At 44.2% G+C, this 12,500-nt stretch overlaps 1 protein-coding gene across 2 annotated transcripts in view; it reads right to left on the bottom strand.

Annotated features, from left to right (window-relative positions):
* The window catches only part of LOC143021006 (solute carrier family 22 member 3-like), a 159,516-nt gene that overhangs the window by 69,336 nt on the left and 77,680 nt on the right, over positions 1–12,500 (bottom strand). Inside the window, exon 2 of one of the 2 annotated variants that reach the window (XM_076178107.1) lies at positions 10,688–10,846. The exons of the other annotated variant lie outside the window; for it this stretch is intronic. The gene's annotated coding sequence lies outside the window, so the exon portion shown is untranslated. The remainder of the gene's footprint in view (positions 1–10,687; positions 10,847–12,500) is intronic. 2 annotated transcript variants of the gene reach the window in all.

Genomic DNA, 12,500 nt, shown 5'->3' on the forward strand with positions numbered 1-12,500 from the left:
TGTCTGAATTCAATTTGATTTGGATTCAGTAATTTTTTTCATTCAAATGTTTAACCCATCTATTTTTGACCACCTTTTCGCAAATTTTTGCTACTGTGCTTGTCAGGGAGACCGGCCTGTAGGTTGATGGGTCTTCCTTGTTTCCTCCCTTATAAATCGGTACAATGTTTGCATTCTTCCAGTCCTGTGGCACTTTTCCTTCTTTAGGTGAGAATTTAATCATATTGTATATTTTATCTGTTAATTCCTCCATGCATTCTTTCAGTATTCAATTTGCAATTCCGTCTGGATCATGTGATTTTCTGACGTCAAGGATTTTGATTTGGTCCCTGATTTCTTTGTGTGTTACAATTTTTTTTTATTACAAGCAAAAATTTGGCTGTTCAATGGGATCTAATCTCTCCCCAGTGCTAGTAAACTTATATATGGAATATTTCGAGACGGTACTTCTGCAGGACATAAAATCCCACGGAATGTTTTGGTATAGATATGTGGATGACATCTTCACGATTTGGGATGAAGAGTGGGGTTCCTTTAATTATTTTCTCAACAAACTCAACATTAAATTTAAAGTGGAATGGGAAGTGGATAATAGATTGCTATTTTTGGACATCTTAGTCATGAGACATCAGGATCATCTTTCTTTCACAGTGTACAGAAAACCCACGCACACTGGGAGCTATGTACACTTCTCTAGTAACCACCCTGATAATATCAAATATAGTGTTGCTTCGGGTCTTTTTCTAAGGGCACTAAGACTATGCAGCCCATCTTATTTGGATTCAGAAATTTCAACCATAAGCAATCAGTTATGAAGATTAGGGTACCCAGACTGGTTTACAAACAAAGCCTTAAGTAAGGCCAAAACCAGTTACTACAAATCCACTTCCCACCCATTTCAGCATCATAAATGGAACAAAAATTGCCTAAAACTTCCTTATAACAAATCTATCAATAATTTCTCCCAAATGCTACCAAAAGATAATGTAAAAATTATTTATAATTACCCCAATAATTTATTTAGAAAAGTAGTCAACGTTCATTACAGAATAACAGAAGACATAAACCTCGGAGTTTACAAATTACCCTGCTCAGGATGTGATGAAATGTATTGGGGACAAATGGGTAGAGAATTGAAAACAAGAATAAAAGAACTCAGTAAACAACTCAGTAAAATACGCACAACAGAACTCCGCGGTATTTCAACACGTCGCCAACAATAATCACCGCATAAATTGGGACGAGGCAAAAATCATTTTCAAATCAAAATGTAGTTATAAAAGGAAAATCATTGAATCTTCCTTAATTAAACAATTCCCTAATTTTAACATTTCAAAAGGACAATGGTCACCTGATTATATAACCACCTTGGCAGTTAACAAATTACTTCCTTCTATTGTAAAAGCGGATGACTTGCCACAAAGCCCGCGCAGCAATATAGACGCTACCTGATATGACATGTCCATGTTCCCTCACTCCACCTCTCTCCTCTGTATATAAGATATGTGTTTTCTCTTGTCTTTGTATTCCGCTTGAAGAGGATCACAGCAAGTGATCGAAATATACGGAAATCGTTATTTCCTTTCTTTTCTTAAATCCAATCAACAGTGGGATTTTAGTTTATCTATTAATGTGTTACGACATTACTGGACAGTTATATATGTATGTATGCATATATATATATATATATATATTTATATATATATATACACACACACAAACACACATATATACACACACACACACACACACACACACACACACACACACACACACACACACATATATATATATATATATATATATATATATATATGTGTGTGTGTGTGTGTGTGTGTGTGTGTGTGTGTGTGTGTGTGTGTGTGTGTGTGTGTGTGTGTGTGTGTGTGTGTGTGTGTGTGTGTGTGTGTGTGTGTGTGTGTGTGTGTGCACAAATTTCACAAGTCACACGTGACAGACAGAAACAAACCACACACGCCTTCATATCCTAGATGCCTTATACATAAAAGATAAAAACCCTACCATGAACAGACAGACTCCGGACCCATTCACTATCCCCACATCAAAAGACATCGAACTCCGCTTTCGGCTCACAGCCGCTAGGCCCGAGGGTGGCGCTACGCGTCCTGCTTCCTGATTGGCCAACCGGATCAGCACTGAAGTGTTTGTGATCTGTGTATTGTGTATTTATAATCATTTTACACACACTGTACTCCATGAGAGCAATGACGGGGAAGGCACTTGGTGCCACGCATCGGGTCCTTCGCACATTCTATGTGCACGCAGGCCGCAGTTTGGTGGACTACGCCGCCCCAGCTCTCATAAATGTGGCGACTGCCAAGCTTGAAGCCCTGGAGCCTTGCCAAAATGCCGCAGCAAGGATTATCCTGGGAGCTCAACCTTGGACTAAGATCGTTAACCTCCAAATGGAGGCTTCATTGCCTTCATTAACATCACGGGTCAGAAGGCTGGAGGTCGACTTTCTTGCCAAGATAGTCAAGAGCCCCAGGATAACTGAGCTGAGTCAGAGCCTTGTGACAGCTCTGGGACGGGTGGATACTCTTATTCACTCCGATACCTGGTTATCACAGGTGGCTGGGATCCTGGACTACTTCAGGCTCACCAGCACTCTCCTTGAGGAGGGTAGGGACTCTCCACACCCAGAGTTCAAGCCCCCACCACCATGGCTGTCGATACCTGCAACCTTCGTTGTCACAAAGCTTCCCAGTAAGAAGAAGTTATGTGATCAGGAAAGAGTACTACCGCAGGCCCTACAAGGCATTCGCGCACTATCGGAACCTGGAATGGCGGTCTATTACACGGATGGCTCCGTAGACTCCAACAGGCCCCGTAGTGCGGGGGCTGCTTTCGTGACGGATGGTTTGACCTTCGGCAGGAGAGTATCTGATCATGCGTCCACTCTCCAAGCTGAGGCCATAGCAGTTCAAGGAGCGTTAGAGCATGCTCTAATATCACGAACTGGTCCTGTGGTGACCCACACGGATTCACAGTCTCTGATAGGCAGCTTAGATACAACACAGCCCAGCGACAATGTACGCCTACTGACCTCCATCCTAGCACTCCTGCTGAAGCTACGACAGCAAGGCAGGAGTGTTACGCTCAACTGGGTGCCGAGCCATATGGGCGTACCAGGAAATGAGCTAGCCGACGCCGCAGCAGAAGCGGCGCGCCAAAGACCCGAAGTTGATGTTGTCGTCCCTCTCAGCAGAAATCAGTTGCGCATACGCACCAGGGCTCTTAACCAGGTACAACGGTTCCTTCAGCACAGACTGGAGGCAGAGGTGTCAGAAAGGGCGAGGGAGGTGGTACAGGGCAGTCACAGACTACGAGCCCCTTGTACTTCCTCGCTCCACACCAAGAAAGGTGGAAACTGTGCTCTTTCGTCTGCGGCTGGAGGACCGTTGTTTCTGGCAAATCAAGAACGACCACACGACCGAAGAAAGATGTCAACATTGCCGCCACCCTGAAGCCACCCTTGACCACTACCTCAAGTATTGCACCGCAACTGCTTTTCTGAGGAGAGGGCCTCCGACAACATCTGAGGGTCTTGTGCGTCGCCTATGCCGCCACCTTAGCGATTATGAACTGCGTCGGCTGGTGGAGTGGCAGCCCCCCCCCCCCTTTAAATCTTTTATATTTTTGCACTACTTTGTTCATGTCAGGAAGGGTGAATTCACCGAGATGTGCATGCGTATTTCACATAGGCATGCACATCCGGTAAATGTATGGGTGGTCGTGGCCAAACCACGACCACTCATACATTGAATCACCCCCTCTTTTTCTTAAAATTAATCACAACACTGCTACTCACTACTAAACATCGTAGACAGTTCATGTTGGGAAGGATGCATTCCCCGAGATGTGCATACGTATTTCATATACGTATGCACATCTTGTTAATTTATGAGTGTGTGTGGTTGGGCCCACACACACTCATAAGTCAAATCACCCACCAAACGGGCTCACAATCAAAGCCCGTGGGAGCCTAAAACTCCCAAATTACACACACACACACTGTACTCATTAGCACTGAAGATACCTAACAGTTAGGCGAAATCTCTGCATAAAAATTGAGAAGATAATTCCCATGCCTTTACCTATACCACCAATGCTATTTGGCCAGGTAATTAGAGAACTTAGCACGACACAGCGCGCCAGCATAAGAAAAGTCGAGAATGTCAGCAAAAAACTCGTGAACGCAGAAGCTGCTGCAAATTTTAATGACATTTGCCTAAAAGAGGATCTGCTGCCCAACTATAGCAATATCAGATTTCACGATGAAGCAGTCCGTGATGCCCCTGAAACCAGACAGTACCGTAGAAAGCTGGTTGAGAGGCAACTCCGTAGCAAGCGTGAGGAGGTTAAGAGCGTCGGAGCGCTTCTTCAAGAAGAATTGGATCAACATACAAGAATAACTACTGACCGGACCCAACTAAAACTCGTAAGAATCAACGGCGGACACATTAGGATCCCTAACGCCACCCCTGGATACATCAATCTCACGGATAAGCATCTTACTGAGGACCAAGAGGAGCCTCTTAATGTTGGTCTTAACTGATAAGAAGAACAACCCATTACGACCCATCATCTCTCAGATCCCGACTCCTTCCTACCATTTAGCCAAATGATTGAACGCTCTTCTAACACCCTTCATTCCTAAGGACTACAGCATTGAGTCTGCCGCTGACTTCTTGTCCATCCTCAAAGGCGTCGATGCCGAAGGGGATATCGCATCCCTCGGCGCGGAGTCTCTCTTCACCCACGTGCCCGTGGATAGAACCATATATTACATCCTACAGGTTACCCTGAGGATGGCTCTGCAAAGCTGAAGATCCCCAAAAATCTCCTACGCTAACTGCTGGAGATATGTACCAAGGAAGCCCCTTTCTATGGTCCCAATAAACAACTCTACAGACAAGTTGATGGTGTGGCTATGGGCTCGCCCCTTGGAGTCCTCTTCGCCAATTTTTTTTTATGGGGATGGTGGAGAGAGAGGTCTTCAGTACTACTAGTAAGCCTCCCATATATGTTCGTTACGTAGACGATATTTTCGTCCTCGTGAGGGATCGTAGGGAGCTTGAAGACCTGAGGAGCAACCTATAGCGCGTCTCCGGCCTAAACTTCACTTCAGAGAACAACATCAGTAAGCAGCTCCCTTTCCTAGATGTAAAGGTTGAAGCCAGTTCTCAAGGTTTTAGGACCGGAGTATATTCCAAGCCCACCAACCCAGGACTCTGCCTCAACGGTAACAGTGAATGCCCTCAACGCTACCTGAGGTCCAAAATCGACGCCTACGTCAGAGGGGCCCTGACGCCCAACTATAGCAATATATATACATATATGTATATATATATAATTATATATACATATATATATATGTATATATATATTGACATCACTTTAAACCGAGTCTATAGAAGCGATAGACCCATAAATGACATCCCCGAAGACGTCCTAAAGTCTATGCTCGAAACCAGTACTTAGGAAGCCCCTTTCCTTTCTAACCGAGGAGAACTCTTCAGGCAAGTTGATGGCGTAGCAATGAGTTCACCACTAGGGGTCCCCTTTGCAAATATGTACATGGCCCACGTTGAGGAGAAGACTTTCCACCATCAACCTTCCCCAGGAATTTATCCCAGGTACATTGACGACATCTTTATGACCACCAATTCAAATGAAGACGTCCCCAGCCTGATTTCTGCCTTTCTGGACAACTCCTGCCTGACTTTCACACACGAGCAGAGTGTAGAGAGACGTCTTCCCTCCCTCGACCTAGACATCAGTAAAACTGAAAATGGTTTTAACACCAAAGTATACACCAAAGACACCAATATTGGACGTTATTTAAATGCACGTGGGGAATGCCCTACAGCCTATAAAAGATCTGTGGCAGTGACCCCACTGAGCAAATGAGAAAAACAATTGACCACAGCAAGACAAAATGGACAACATATACATCGGACTCCACACACACCACAGGGGAATGACAAAAGCGTGGAAAGAAATTGGTTCATCAGCACACCCTATACATAACATAACACATATACACATACATAAAGGAATACATAAACAACATATACAAACACAATCAATTATACATACACATGAAATATATATATGAACTGGCGCCAATAAAAAAAATACATAGGACAATTGCCGGACGTCCGGGACATGAAACAATACAAAATACACAATATACAAAATACACATGAATTAGACAATAGACATAGGACAATGGGAAGAACAAAACACCATTGGCAGAAAAATAAATTTGCAAATATAACAAGATTACATCCCCTACCACAGGTACGCCAAACCCAAATGAGTCTGCGCCCAAGAAAATACACAATTTACAATAGTAAGGGCTAGGGGGGGTACAAAACTTCACAATCCAATTACATACAAATACACAAAAATACATACAAGAGGCTCACTCGACCATCAAGGCCTAGCACTTCGTGAACGTAGATGATACGAGTGGCCCACAATGGGTGGTACAATGGGAACATTGAGTGTTGGGGGAGGTTGGGTGAATGCAGGTATGGGCACCTGCGTCTTTTTAAGCCTGTCAGAATGGCAAATCTCACTAAGACCCGTAGATGGGTCAAAAACCCTGAATTTGTTGGGATGGAGCTGTTCTGTTACTAAAAAGGGACCTGTGAATTTACAATTTAGTTTGGACTGGCGGTCCGGCATGCTCCTAAAGACATGATCCCCAACAATGATGTTCACAGGCTTAGCACGACCATGTTGGTGTTTTAACATGTCAGCCTTGGAAATAACAAGTTTGTCCCTAACGGACGCATAAATATCATGCAGCACATGATCCTGAAGTTTACTATAGTCATCCACATTGTAGAGGGGACGAACAGGACTGTCAAGTATGTCATAAGGGAGTCGTTTCTCTGATCCAAAGACAACACAATGGGGCGTTTTTCCCGTGGAAGCGTTTATGGTGCTGTTGATACAAGCACTAACATGGGGAAGCCAATCCTCCCAAGACTCATGAAAATGACTAGCAAGGTGACGTAAGATCTCCAAAAATTTCCTGTTCGTCCTCTCTACAAGACCATTGAACGCCGGATGATAAGCAGTAACAAAAGTTTGTTTAATGCCGTAACGTGCACAAATGCCTGCCAAAACCTCGTTCAAATTCAGCCCCATTATCACTAAGGAGCACCGAAGGAGTGGTGTATGGACACAACACATTGGAAACTAAAGCATGTGCTACAACTGGTGCAGATTTGTTACGTAATGGAGCTAGGACCACAAAACGACTAAAATGATCCACACATACAAGGACATATACAGAGCCCTGTGTGCTACGAGGCAGTTGCAAAAGGTCTATAGCTACAGTCTGAAAAGGGCGAGAAGGAATAGGGTACTCTAAAATGGGAGCAGTGCTCGTAGAACCTTTGTTCTGGGCACAAGAACTACACCGGGCCACATGAGAAGCAATGTCTAGTCGCATTTTAGGCCAATAATACTTCTTCCGTGCCATAGCCAGAGTTTTGTCCGACCTGGGTGACCAGCCTGAGGGGCATCATGAGCAAGGGACAAAACAATGAGAACTAGAGACTCAGGGATCACTAGCTGCGCCACATCCTGCTCAAACACTTCCACATTGCGAATGAGAACTTCGTCCTGTAGGGAAAATTGGTACAGAGGTACTGGTAAAGCTGGTAAGGTGGAATCATCACCAGACTCCAAAGCATAAATGACAGCAGACCAGACAGGGTCTTCACTCTGAGCTTTTACCAGATCCTGCAGGGAAAAGTTATCAATCACGGTAACAGCATCAACAGGGATATTCCGTGAAAGTGCATCAGCAACATGATTAGCTCGCCCGGGCAAATGCTTTAGGGTTGGATTGAATTCCTCAATCGTGAGGAACCATCTGGCTAGGCGACCTGACAGATTCTTTCCTTGAAAAAGCTGAGTGACAGCAGTGTGGTCCGTGTAGACTGTAATAGGATATCCAAAAATGATATCACGGAAGTGCTTTAAAGCCCACACCACAGCCAGGGGCTTTAAATGAGTAACAGAGTAACGGGACTCAGGCTTGTTTAGAATGCGACTAGCATATGCAATAACATGAGGTCTACATCCATCTACTTGTTGCATAAGTACAGCTCCAATACCTGTACCAGAAGCATCTGTACAAATAGTAAAGGGGATACTATAATCAGGGAAAGCCAATACAGGTGCTTCAGTAAGAGCAAGCTTCAAAGAATCAAAACTTGTCTGATGGACATCACGCCACTGGAAGGAAGAGTCCTTCTTGAGAAGGCGAGTGAGAGGGGAAGCAATTGAAGCAAAGTCTTTAATAAATGCACGATAGTATCCTGCAAGTCCAAGGAAGGACCGTACATTTTCAACCGACTTCGGTACAGGGAAGTCTCTGACTGCCTTGATCTTTTCACCAGTGGTATGGATACCATGTTTGTCTACAACATGACCTAGAAACTGGATACTAGCTTTGAAAAAGGAACACTTGGGTAAGTTGAGTTTTAACCCAGCTTCAGCAAACCGTTGCAAAACCATGGACAACTTAGAAAAGTGGCTCTCCACATCTTTGGAAACAAGAATCAAATCATCCAGGTAAACAAAAAGTCCATTCCCAATTAAGCCATGAAATATAGAGTTAACTAAACGCTGGCAAGTCAAAGGAGCATTCCGCAAACCCATGGGGCAACGAAGCCATTCATAGTGCCCATTGGGAGTCGAGAAGGCCGTGATCTTACGAGACTTCTCCTCCAGGGGTATCTGCCAAAAACCTGTTTTTAAATCTTAAGTGGTGAACACTGTATTACCATTGCCAATGGACTGAAGAAGCTCGCTTAAGATAGGCAGAGGATAATGATCAGGAAGAGTGACCTCATTGACTTTCCTATAATCAACCACAGGACGAAAAGATCCATCCTTCTTAGGCACCAGGAGAAGAGACGAATTCCACTCGGAGTGGGACTCCTGTAAACCACCTTCACTCAACAAATCGTCAACCAAGGACTGGGCTATAAGCCGACGAGAGTGAGACAACCTGTAAGAAGGGACGTAAACAGGACGAGTGCCTGGCTGAAGGTCAATTCTATGAACCACACGATCCGTAACCCCTAACGGATCACCTGGTAAAGCCAAAGCCTGACGGTGGGTAACTAGCAGGTCAAGGAGACGAGGCGTCTCTTTAGGAAAATCAGTTTCGCCTACAAATGTGGCGAGCTCAGAAGCTACGCGAGCAGGGTCACGTGTTGGAGGAGACTGTAGAACAGAAGCTGCTATAATAGGCGAATCTTGGAAAGCAGGAACGCGTACCACCTCAAAGGAGCCTAAGTGACTGCCAGGAGAGAGAGAGGTAGGAGCACCCGTGACATTGGTTACCATCGCCGTGGTAACGTGATCCTCACGAATAGTGGAGAGAGTTCCTTCTAGGGCAAGCCGACGAATACGAATAGAGTCAGGCAAAGAGAGAATGTCAGATCCAATTGGGGCACCTGAGACGCGCACTGGAACTCGAACAGAACTTGAAGGTTCAATAAGATGCTCTCCTACAACAACAACAGCACAATGAGCAACAGGGGCAGAGCGCTGATAAATTGGGACAGGCACATGTGCGGACTGATCAAGCACAGAAGAATCACAAACAGAAACTGGCCTATCCGAAGCAGATATATCAAATTTGCAGAAAGTCACTACACGGCGACTAGGAGAAATATCTATGCTATGAGCTGTAAGAGCATCAATACCCAGGAGGCAATCACACTTAAGGGCAATGCCAGAGACAACAGCAAAAGTTACATTAAATACTGTAGCATGCGAGGAAAAATGTAAAGGAAGACAAACTGATCCTAGAACAAGCAAGGGAGAGCCTTGCACAGAATGCAAATTATTACAAAAGGGAGATAGAGGGAGATTATACAATTCTCGCAAGGCAAAGTAAGCCTTTCTACTTAACAGACTACATTATGCACCAGTATCTACAGTGACTGACAGAGGCGTATCCCTAGTAAAAAGTTGAAAGGTAAGTAATTGAGAAGATTCAACAGCCACAAAAGGAATTATTTGAGACCGAACATTGCTGGTCAACTCTTGGGGTTGGGAAACATGCGCTGGGGAAAATGGGATTGACGATGCTGGTGAGAAGTCTTATCCCTAAGTTTCAAAACCTTGAAACATTGATCAGTCGAATGTTTACACTGACCATGGATATGGCAATAACTGAGTCTACTTGGAGGTTCTACTCTGGAAAGGTCATGCGATTGATTAGAAGAAACAGTAGGTACACTCCTATGAACAGGGGACAGTTTTGACTTGTTTACCTGGCGCCTACGGCGGAAACAAAAATCGCTCAAATGACCAGACCTGTTACAAAAAGTACACAACAGGGGAGGGGGTGTAACTCTAGATTGAGGGGAACTAGGAGTAGAAACTGTAGGCTGAGAGAGTTGAGGAGAACAAGGGACATGACCCTGTTGATGAGCATTGCTAATACACAAAGAACTAGATGGGACTTCTCCCAGTTTACGAGAAAGTTGTGATGCAAAAGACAATAGAGTTTCATCAGGCTTATACTTGAGAGAAGATGCTGCTCGTCTCTCAGAAGGCACCAAAAAAAGGATGTACAAGAGAAACTCAATAATAAGACGAAATCTATCTACAGAAATGTTACCTTTCTCTACCCAGTCCGACTGGGACAATGACTCGAAAGCCTCAACAGCAAGGATACTGGCCTGAGCTTGCGCACGGCGATAATCGAGGGTACCCAGTCGGGATACGAGAGTATCAGCTAGTTTGAAGCACCAATGGAACGCACCACCACCAAGAGTATCTGCGAACAGTTGAAGGAAGTTAGACCTAAAGGTGTCATAATCATAGTTCAGAAGTTTAGGATCTAAACACGAAGCCAAGAGGAGTTCGGCAGCAAACGAACGTGGCACAATCTGGGACCTCACAAAGAATATCTTCTCAGGCCCCATCGAAACGTTTGACTGTACAATAGCATCTTCACATTGTCTTATGAACTCAGCCGCCCTATAATGAGGGTCTATCCCTGAAAAAGGCACCACAGTTGGGTTTTGATGCAGTAATGTTACCCTATTACCCATTGGCTCAGATGAGCTTACCGGACTGAGAAACGAAGGCCTCGATTTAGACATGGTGGGAGATAACTTTGTCCCACTTCTTAAAATCATATGAAAATACTAACACCAAACAAATACAACACTCTAACGTAAGCATGACATAATGTAGAAAAAATAATATAGTGAATCACACGGACAATGACATAATTTACAGAAACACAAGCATTGACACTACCAATGCCATACATGGACCACTAGGAAGAAAATTATATTACGACCGTAATGAAACACACACGTCGCAGGCGACGAAGGTCGTCCGGGGTAACATTAAGGGACGCGAACGTCACCACAAAAATTTATATAATTCATACAAACATAAATTGTGTAATGCATACAAACATAAGCATTGGAAAATAGAACCAATGCAATACATAAATCAATAATGTAATAATACGTAAGTACATATACGTAAATAAACACGCGTCGCCAAGCGACGACAGTTCAACATTCAAAGTAAAGCCACGTCAATGACGTCATGGTTTCGAGCAGGAAAGCGTCACTTAACCGGTCTTCACAGATTTAACTTTGGCTTCTCCTGGAGCAAATAAACTGTCTAATTCACCATCCAGGCGCAATTTCCGCTGAGGGAACCACAGGAACACAAGGATAATCCGGGCAGGCGACGATGATTTCCAAGAACCGTAGGGAAGAAAAAAATCACCTGCCGGCAAACGGCCTGCGCCGAAATGCAACTGAAGACAGTGTCCAGAGCACTATAATGTATATTAATAAAGTCACTGAAAACACCTAGCTGGAATGAAAAAATGGGGAGAAAACACAGCACAAGAACACAAAATGTTAATGTGTAAGCCGGCAAATCAAAGTCACTAATTTTTCGTCTTTGCAATACTTTGAGTCACTAAACGTTTACGCTGCCACCAAAATGTATTAGGGTGGCTTAATGAAACAATGGGTTATATGATAAAGTAAATATTTCACAACACAAAAGTAAATATTTCACTACACGAAATAACGTGCGTACACTTAGGAGGCGAGACCAAGACTACCCCACGTCAACCCTTGAGTTGGCGCGAAAAGCATACATGAATCGCATTTGCGATAGGATCTAAAACTAGAAGCCAAGCTAGAGCTTCCTCTCTGCATTCTGTAACGAGAATGATGACCTTGCCTATTCCTCCTAGTGACCTCACCCAAGGACTCCTTTCAACCCCGCTTACATCGCCTATTGATCTCATCCAGAGTCTTCCTTTCGTCACCGCCTTCCCTTGTGACCTCGCCTACGGACCTTCGGTGACCTCTCCTACTTCCCAAATTACCCAGCTTCATAAAGTGTGACGATCAGACACTATGCGTCATTCTTCGCCTACACTTCATCAAAAC

The sequence above is a fragment of the Oratosquilla oratoria genome, chromosome 41 (genome assembly GCF_046742065.1).
Source record: "Oratosquilla oratoria isolate Oo_2021 chromosome 41, ASM4674206v1, whole genome shotgun sequence".
NCBI lineage: Eukaryota > Metazoa > Arthropoda > Malacostraca > Stomatopoda > Squillidae > Oratosquilla > Oratosquilla oratoria.